Source organism: Solanum lycopersicum, chromosome 7, assembly GCF_036512215.1.
Source record: "Solanum lycopersicum chromosome 7, SLM_r2.1".
NCBI lineage: Eukaryota > Viridiplantae > Streptophyta > Magnoliopsida > Solanales > Solanaceae > Solanum > Solanum lycopersicum.
This window is the reverse complement of record NC_090806.1, coordinates 65,149,137-65,159,390: the sequence shown is the minus strand read 5'-3', so window position 1 is coordinate 65,159,390 and position 10,254 is coordinate 65,149,137. Positions and strand designations below refer to the sequence as shown.

The following is a 10,254-nucleotide window of genomic DNA, read 5'->3' as shown; positions in this document are numbered from 1 at the left end:
CTTGCTCAAATGCAAATATTTTTACATTGTGGAATAACAAAGAGTTTGAGATAGCCAGAAATAAAAGTAAGAAAGCAAACTCTAAGGGGTCGTTTGGTACAAAAATGAATAATGCAGGGATTAGTAATGTAGGGATTAGCAATGCAGGGATTTGCAATGCAGGGATTAGTAATGCAGGGATTATTTTTATCAAGTGTTTGGTTCATTGTTTCTTATCTAATTTTGTGTGTGGTTTAAAAGTTTTAAAAAAAAACTTTCCAATTATACCCTAGAGTTATTATGAGATTTTGTATTTCATGTAATTGAGTCAAGTAATTAATTAACGGAGAATATTATTTTTTATAACATTTTTAACTAGTTAGGAGAATTAAATTTTTATTGTCATGTTCACTATTTTCTCACTTAAAATATTTGAGAGTAAATAATTGTCATATTAATAAATTAGAATTAATAACTCAAAGGTAACACAACTATAATGATTATAGAGAAAATTTATTGAACTTTGTTTTGTATCAATAAATTTTAAAAAAAACTCTTTATCATAAAATAAAATAAAAATATAAAATAAATATAGAAAAATAAATTAAACGATTTTTATACTCGAGATGTGTGTGTATATACACACACACTCTTGTTTTAGACTACTTGTGTAATGTTTAATGAACTTTCATTGAGAGACAATATTACTTATGAATTGTTCTTAAATTCACATATCAACATTAACATATTAGTCGGATTATAACATTTTATATTAATAATAAATATATTAAGTAATTCATATTTTAGAAACAAAAAAATATATCTAAATAATAAAATTTGTAAGTTAATTTATTTAAATAACTTTATTAGTATAAATATAAAATATAAAAAAAAATATTAAAAGGATTTGAGGGTTATTTTTGTCTTTACCTAGAATAGTCCCATGGTATTAGAGTTAATACCTCCAAATTGAAGGTAAGTAATACATCACATGATACCATGTAGAATGTATTAACTAATCCATGGATTAGTTATACATAGATTCACATTCCTACCAAACACAGTATTAAATTATACCACATCTAATACATGGATTATTTCTTTTAATACAGCCTACCAAACGCCCCCTAAGAGGATGTTTGGTATGAAGGAAAATATTTTTTGAATTTTTTTTTTTCAATTTTCTCATGTTTGGTTGGGACAAAAGTTTTAGAAAATATTTTTCCAAATCAACTCATTTCCCCTCAAAATTAAGGAAAATTATTTCCCTTCAAAAATTAAGGAAAACGTTTTTCAAAACTCTCCTCCAATTTCAAATTACATTTTTTTGGGGAAAAACATCAATTTTTTTTAAAAAAATAAAAATATTTTCAATTTCAAAATTTTATTTTTTCACCCGATCCCTGACCACCCTTCCCCCGGTCCCCCTCCCCAAAAAATTAATTTTGCTTTTTAATAATTTTTTCAACGTCAAAATTTTATTTTTAAACTCCTACACCCCCCCCCCCCCCCGCGGCCAGACCCCCTACCCACCCCTACCAGCCCCCAACCCAACCCCAACCCCCAAAAAATTAATTTTGCTTTTTAAAAATACTATCAAATTTAAATTTTTATTTTTTCACACCTACCCCCCTTGCCTCCCCCACTACCCCCACCCCCACCACACTACCCCAAAAAAATTGTTTTTAAAAAATATTTTCAATTTCGCTCTAGTAAAAATATAGAATGTTCCTCAAAAAAAAAAATTTCATTCATAAATCAAACACTAAAAATCATTTTCGAAAAATATTTTCTACTCACTAACCAAACATGAGAAAATAAGTCCAAAATCTACTTGTCTTCCAAGAAAACATTTTATAGGAAAACATTTTTCATGGAAAACATTTTCCTTCATACCAAACACACCCTAAGTCAAGGACTTTATATACAAAATGCTATAAATAACCGATAACTCGTTAAGAAAAAATTCTAAATCATTAAGAACCTATAACCCGATAACAAAAAAAGGTCAAAACCACTAAATCAATAATTTTTTTCGATTCGAATTATCGATTTCGATTCGATTTTGAATAACCCTATAGTCAACAATCTTGACAACTAGTTATTTTTTGATATCTTCTTTCATTGTACAAAAAGAAAATTCACGGCAAAATATGAATTTCTTTTTTGCAATTTTCGAAATGTTTGTTTTTGTTTTTTATAAAATATAAACTCTCAAGTCATATTTTTCATTTTCAAAACTTAGAAATAATTGGTTTTGGAATTTGAAATGATTTTAAATCATAATTTTAGTTTCCAAATCACACATCAGAATATTAAATTGAAATAGTCACTTTTTATACTAGTGATGACAAAACGATGTATATATATCGGGTGTGAAAAGCAATCTATAGTTTAAAACAGACTCTTCAAATATAATATAATGTCTTTACGAATTATCTTTCATTCATAAACTTTAATTATTGAGATAAAATGTAATATCTCATATCATATGTAAGTAATATATTGGCCTAAGTCATCTCCAGCCACTCAAAGTTGTCCGCATAATTCATTTAGACACGTTAACTAATTCTTGTGCCAATTGAACACTTTATTTGTTCAAAAGTCATTCCTATTAGACACAAAATGCTGACATGGCAAAAAACGTGTAATTCACTTTCCTTGAGCGCGTTAATTTATTAAAAATAATATTTTTCTTTTTTTTCTCTTAATTTATACCCCTAAGTTAATTTTTTTAAAAAAATTAACAAAAAAAGAAGAACAGTTGTCTTCTTCTTCTTCCCTATTTCTATCAACCTCACCCCACTCCACCCCAACCCCCATACCCATACACCAGTGGTTATCTTCTTCCCCCATCATTCTAATGATTTCAAAATTTTTAGTATCAGTGGTTATCTTCTTCCCCCACCATTCTAATGCATGGTTTCAAAATTCTTAGCATTTTGTTTCATTTATAAATTTTTCGAAGAGATTCTTTTTCCCATCTTTCTCTACCTAAAAAACTAGATGAAGTAAAAAGTTATAATTAATGAAAAATTTGATGAAAAAAATTATCGGATTAAAGATGGAACTGTACAGGGAGGGGAGGGTAGCCATTAATGGAGTTAGAGGAAATGTATGTTTTATTCCCGTTGAAGGCAGGGAAGTTTAGGTTTTACTCTTTCTTTTTCATTTTTTTTTACTTTAAAATAATTTTTATTTTTTTTACTTTATAATATAATGTTTAAATAATTTTTTGAATTAAAAAATAACACATATCATTATTTGATTGGTCAAATTGACATGTCAGCGCGAGTGTATTTCACACATCCTCTATTTTTTGTTTATTCTCGAAAAAATGTTCAAATGGTTCAAATTCAGAATGGTTGAAGTGTTCAATAGATAGTACGTCTAGTTGAGGTGTCTAAATGAATAATCGGGACAAGTTTGAGTGGCCGCATATGACTTTGGCCTAATATATTACGTGAATATTATCAAATCAACTCGATGAATATTATATAACAAAAATAACATAAAATTGCTCCTTCTATCTTAATTATACATATGACATTTTGTACATCAATTTTGATTTAATATATCAAAATGTAAATTTGTATCATATTGACACAACAAACTTATAATATTTATATCAGATAAATTTCAAATATTATTATAATATATTCTAATTAATTAACTTCAAAATTAATCAAAATTCTCAATAAACTAAAAAAATGTCACATGGGAGGGAGTATGAAATAATATAAAACAACTGGTGTTCAAAGAAAGGGCATAAAGAAGAAGAAGATAGAGAGATCTATTTGATCTGTGGATTTTTGATTGTGAAGAGTTATGGCGAAGGTGGAGCTAAACGGAGATGACACAAAGCAGACAAAGAAGGTGGTGAACAGAAATCATGGATCCACCAAATTCTTTGTGTTTATTGATTATCTTTTCCTCTTCGTATTCTTCTGTTTCCTATGCTACATTCTATTCAAAATAGCGGGACTTTGATCTATTCAGGTGAATTTTAGCAACCCCTTTTCAATTTTCTCTTTAATTTTTGTTTCTTTTGATACCCATTTCGTTTTATACTCTTGTCTTTTCACATTGCATTTGGCCTTGAATTTGTTTGTTTTGTCTGTTTGTGCGGTAATGTGAATGTTGGGATCTGAAATTTGGGAGATTGATGATGCCTGAACCTTTTGATTAGATAAAAGGCTCAATCTTTATTTGTTCTTTAGTTTATTTTCGAATTTTGATGGGTGTCTTGCTGAAAATCTTGAAATAGAAACCTGTATTATGGTAGTACATATACACAATGCCTAAGGGTGTGGCCTAATGGGTCAATGAAGTGGGTTGAGCATCATAACGTCTCGCGCTCTAATCCCGAAGTCTCATACTTAAATTCAAGCATGTGATTTTTTTGCATCTGTCCTAGCCTGCCAGTGATGAAGCTAGGAATATTGCTAAGGGTGTTCAAAACTCTACTATATCTCTACTAAGTTGTTTTTGATCTATATACATAATATTATTTTCTACCAGTGGTCCTGCGCAATATAATTTTTCGACGAACAGTGTTCAAGTGGCCACCTTTGAGTCAATGTAGCTACGCCCCAGCTAGCCTCGGTGGGCAGCGTTACCTGGTACATATGGAGGTGCGCACAATCTGGCCTAGACACCATGGTTATCAAACGAAAAAAGAATATGGTAGGACATATTAGTTGTAGAATTGATTTGATAAAGTGGATCCTTTTAAAAAATAAATCATAAACCATATGACTAATGGGTTTTATGTCCCCCAATAATTAAGTCTGATGTTATTATCTTCTTTCCTTGGGACAGACACTCCCTTAAGCTTATTATGAGATAGCTTAGGAGATAAGAAGTAGTTTTAGGCAGAAGATCAACGTGGACAAGAGCTATTTCCTTACTGCTACACACTCTAATAGACATGCCAGGAAAATACTTAGGGGTCGTTTGGTTGGGAATAAGTTATCCCAGGATAACTAATCCTAGGATAACTTATCCCAAACATGAAAATCAAACAAGAAATAAAAATTTTATATCATCACTATTTTCTTATCCCATCACTATTTATTTGTATCCCCCACACCAAACGAACCCTTAAAGTAGAAGGGTGTTTCTAAAAGGTATATACCTCCTACCAAACTTAATTGAAAGGAAAATGTGTTTAACTAATAAGTACAACCAAAACCGGAACTTTTGTCAATATTTGTGGACTAGAAGTACTAACTTCCCTAACACAATCAAGAAAAAGGGGAAATGTATTAATTGGGAAATTCATTTAATGGGGTTTTTAAATACCACAAAGTGCTGTAAGCTTGTGAAGATATACTTTATTATCCAAGTGTTTTATTTATTTGGATTTTTTTTAGTGAAGTGTATAATGGAGAAATTTGATACGTTGGTTCTCAGAGCTTAGATCATATTCTTTACTAAAAAATTTAGTGTTGAGAATATCAACAGTCTTTGGCTTGGATTAGTACCCCCTTGTTAATTTGGGAAGTATAAATATATCTCTAGCTTAATGTTGGGATGTTTAGCCGTCCGTGAATACAAAAGGCCTTAATGTAGTAACTTATATGTGTCCCGTAGCCAGCGTCTATCTGTCATTTTGTCACCTCTTGTGATGGAAAAATTTGTCTTTTTACTTTTTAGTTTCTGTTTCATTCAATTCTATTGAAGTCTCAGAGTCTAATTGATGAAATTTATCTATTTCAATGCGATCATGATTGATGTCCTGTCTAGAAATCTGTTAAAATCGCTTCAGCGACTTAACATAAAAAGTAGATTGGAGTAATAGTTATTAGGCCGAATATGTAAAGCTTCCATTTGGATCATTCACACAGACTCCCTCCTCGTTAATGGCAGTTTAGAGATGCTAAAATGGCCATTTTTCATGGAGAGTACAGTCAGCAACTGGAAAGCGGTCAATCATATCTAGGAAATACATAGGCACTTTTGTTTCCTTAAGATTCAAATTTGTAGACCCTCTCTTTTAATTCCTTTCCGGGGAACAACTCAGACTGAATCCCAGTATGACGTCATGGTTTTAGATGGGAAAAGGATCAGATTCTTTTTACATTTCCTTCTTTGTGTTAGAGTAGTTGTTCGCCAAACTCAACTGGGAGAACCTAACCCAAGAAATCACAAATCTCTTACTCTTCATCTTCTTTCTGTAGTTGTATTGGTATTAGATGCTTGAGTTTTATTTATGGAGAATCAATGTTGTTCAGGGTCTGTCAATAATGTTTGCTTCATCTTTGCATGAAAAGAGAAAACTTTTGAATTTGCTAAATAAGTTTTCTGCATAACTAGCAAATAAATATAGTTTTCATTTTTTTTCCCCAGAAGAGCTAATGAAAATTGTTGTATGAAAAAAAATTGATTAAGAACTTATGGAAACTTTGCCTGATAAAAGACGATGAAAGTCGGCTAGAATTGCACAACCTCTATGCCTTGAAACTCCGTATGATTGAGAAGTAACCTCATGAGTGAGTTGATTTCAATTATTGAAATTTACCCTGGTAGTACTATAGATATGTAAGAAAGGAAGTGTGGAAGACCAAATGTCCTCCTAAAGGTAGCTTGCTTTACTCGGTTTTTATGCAAGAAGGCTCGCCTATCCAATGAGATGCTCCAGAAAAGGAGCTGACAGATCTGCTCAACACGTGTATAGTGCGAGCAGGATGCTGAGGTCAATGCTCATTTATTCATGCACTGTAAGGCAGCTATGAGTTTATGGAACATGCTTATGTGTCTGCTAGGAGTTAATTGGGTGATGTCTAAGACAATAATGGAACTTCTAAGCAGCTGGGAAGGTATTCGGAACAGAGGAAGAAAGGAGCACTGGTCGAGAACTATCCCAGCAAGTATATGGTGGACCTTATGGAAAGAAAGAAATTCAAGGTGCTTTGATGGTCAAAACAGGAACTTACAGAAGATTAGAATGAATTTTATAAGCCTCTGTATTTTTGGTGTAAACAGAAACTGGTAGGGAGATAGACGAGTTAGTTGATCATATAGGAAACTTGTAAAAGTACCATCCCCGCTGATGTAAGTTTCCAATTCATCATTTTTTGGATGATGAATAATTGTTTGGTATGAATATAATGTTACCTTTTTCTAAAAAAAAAAAGGTATGTAGGAAAGAGAGTTAGGTTTTACCATACAAATCAATGTAAATCGAATTGAAGCATGCCATTTAATAACATAAGAGTCTGTTTTCCCAGTTTTTACATATATTTTGGAAAAGCAGAGGAAAATACGTATAAGCCAATCCAGACAGGGTCTTAGACAACTTAATTTGTTTTGAGTTGTTGACTGCAGTCTAGGGGAGTGTCTGTGTTTTGGTGCATAACCAGGGTGAATGGTTATTTGCAACAATTTACTATAAGTAAGAGTGGAATAACTGGTTGGAACTTCTATTTTCATTTCATCCCAATCTGGATCTTTTGTACTATGAATAACCTTGTATTTTCGAGCTTAATATTATGATGTCAGTTTGTTCCTCAACCAATTTAGTTTGGTGGTGGTTGCTGATTTGAGCTTAAGCATATTAAATTTGTAACATCAACTACGCATGGATCGCAAACAAGTTGGGGTTGGCTATATGAATCCCCATTTCTTCATTGAAAACCATGTCGTATCATCATCATACTAAATAAAATAAAAGTGAAAGATAATTTAAAAATAATAATAATAATAATGATAATAACTACAATAACAATAATAATAGAAGTTGTCTCTTCTCATACTGACTAAAGTGCTTTTCGATAGTTCAAGCTTTTGGTTGACACCCTTGCTAATTTCGTCAATTAACATAAATTTTCAACATATAGCATAAACCATGAGATCTCAATTTCTATTGTGTTGGTTAGCACATCCATAACTAGGGTAAACAATTAGAGGCTCAATGCCGACCCCTGGTGTAAACCCATTATTAGTCAAAACTCCTTCATATCACCTACTACTGTTTTCACTCTAGTAACTTCTCCTTTATACATGTCCTTTGTGACATTTATATATTTAACATGAATTCCTTTCTTCTCCATCACCCACCATAGGTTCACGAGGATATTGAATTGTAATGGCCTAAAATGATAGAGATCTTGTTAGATGATACCAAAGTTTCACGAGGATATTGAATTGTAATGGCCTAAAATGATAGAGATCTTGTTAGATGATGCTATAATCTATGAGACACATTGGTTGCAAACTACCAAATCTTCTTAATCTTTTTGGTCAAAGTTATCAGCTAATCCATTTCTGGAATGATGTTCACAATGTTTTTGGTAGTTTTGGCTATTGAAAATAAGAGTATATTCTAGTGTTTTAGTAAAAGGGGTTCAAAAATTTCTTTAGGTTACAATTTGAAATCCTTGGTGTGACACTCTAATATTTTTATTTGTTAAAGAACTAATATATTTCTATTTCTTAATGAACCTCTAATAATATTATTGTTATTACTATTTTCAATTGGTAAAAGTTGTATTGAAGAGCAGAAAAATGTTGCCTGGTGCAAAGTATATACAAAGAAAAGTTGCATTACAGATTGCATAGTGAACTCAAAAGTCAATCATGGCTTCTGTATGAATAGCTTTTGCCATGTTACACACAGAAAAAAAAAAGTAGAGATTGATGATGACATCAGCTGAGCTTATGGGGAAGTGATGCTTCGTAGAGCCGACCTTAACTTGTTTGGGATTGAGACGTAGTTGTTGTTTAGGCTATTGAGAAGCTCTAGTTTTATCTACTTAAACTGATCTGGCTATTCGGAAACATGTCCAGCCTCTTGAGTTTTCCGTGGATCTCCATCCAGAAAACACATGCACTTAGGATAGGAGTGAATCTATCTACACCAACTTAGAAAATTTGGGACTTTATAAAAGTCGAAATGCTTGAAGTATGGTTGCTACTATTGAAAAATAAGTTGGCGGTCATGAGTATTATCTATTAAAATATTTATGCCAAATCACTCGCGTACATAGAAATTGCATATCCCCACCCCACCCCTAAAACACATGGATGGAAGCTTGCAATTATCTCATTTTATTGTGAACTGTTCTTTTGACCATTAAACATGTCATAATTTTCAGGTTAACTATAAGCTGTATCCAGATCAAGAGAGTCCAAGCTCTAATGACACAACTGCTGGTTTTATTCCAGTTTAGAGATTGTTTTCTTCTTAGGCTGAGATATCTAGAGGGAATGAAGTCTTCACAGTACTCGCGAAATACGTCAAAATTCTTTTGTGTCACATGACTTACCTATTTAATGTACTTGATATATATATAACATGTAGTTCTTTTCATCATACAATTTATATGTGGATACAACACTGAAGTTCTGATGCTCAATTGACAATTATTACTATCTGAAATCATCTTCATTCTTTTCAACTGAGGCATAATTATTGTTGTTTAACATACTCTACTTGTAATACTAAAGAGTTTTGCTTGGTGCATGTCCTTCTAGCTTATGGACCACATCTTTAAGGGTCACCTGCAAATTGCAGCATTAATGATGGGTAATTCTATTATATTTTGTTAGTTCTTAAAAATCTAGCCACTGTCCCTCTGTTGTAAAAAAAAAAAAAGGTGGGATGGTTAGCAGCTAGCCGTGTAACTAGGAGGTCACGGGTTCAAGCCTTGAAAACAACCTTTGGTAGAAATGCAAGATAAGACTGCACATGATAGGTCTTGTGGTCGGACCTTTTCTTGAACCTTGTGTATAGCAGAAGCTTTAAGTGCACAGAGTACTTTAGAAGCTTTTCAATTCCAAATTAGAATTTACTCTCTTCGATTCATTTTACTTGTCATGTTTTGTTTTACACACATGTTAAAAGAAAACATTAAGTAGAGGGTAATTTGATTAAAATATTACTCTCTTTTGCGCAACACTAAGACCATCTCCAATCTATCTCTATTTTACGCTTTATTCTCTATATTTGAAGAGAAAAATAGAGAATGAGTTTTCCAACCACTCTCTATTTAACTCTTTATTCTTCAATTATAGAGAGGTGAATAGTAGTTCTCCAAATTCTATTTTTTTTTACTTTTTGATTATTATAATATTATTTCTATTATATAGCTAATTTAATTTTTATCATTTGAAATTATTTTCTAATTAGCAAACAGTTAACAAGTTACGTACTTCCGCCAAATTAATTATTTTTTATTTTATTTTTTAAAAAGAAATTGTCACTTTAAATATGTAGCTTAAAGTTATTTTAATATTATTTATACTATATAAGATTATTAATTAAATCTCTAA

At 31.6% G+C, this 10,254-nt stretch overlaps 1 long non-coding RNA gene across 1 annotated transcript; it reads left to right on the top strand.

Moving 5' to 3' along the window:
- The first annotated feature begins 3,539 nt into the window (after positions 1–3,539).
- On the top strand, positions 3,540–9,361 carry LOC101262325 (uncharacterized). The gene is made up of 2 exons (XR_182939.4): positions 3,540–3,978; positions 9,078–9,361. It is a non-coding gene; the product is annotated as an uncharacterized lncRNA (long non-coding RNA).
- Positions 9,362–10,254: the final 893 nt, after the last annotated feature.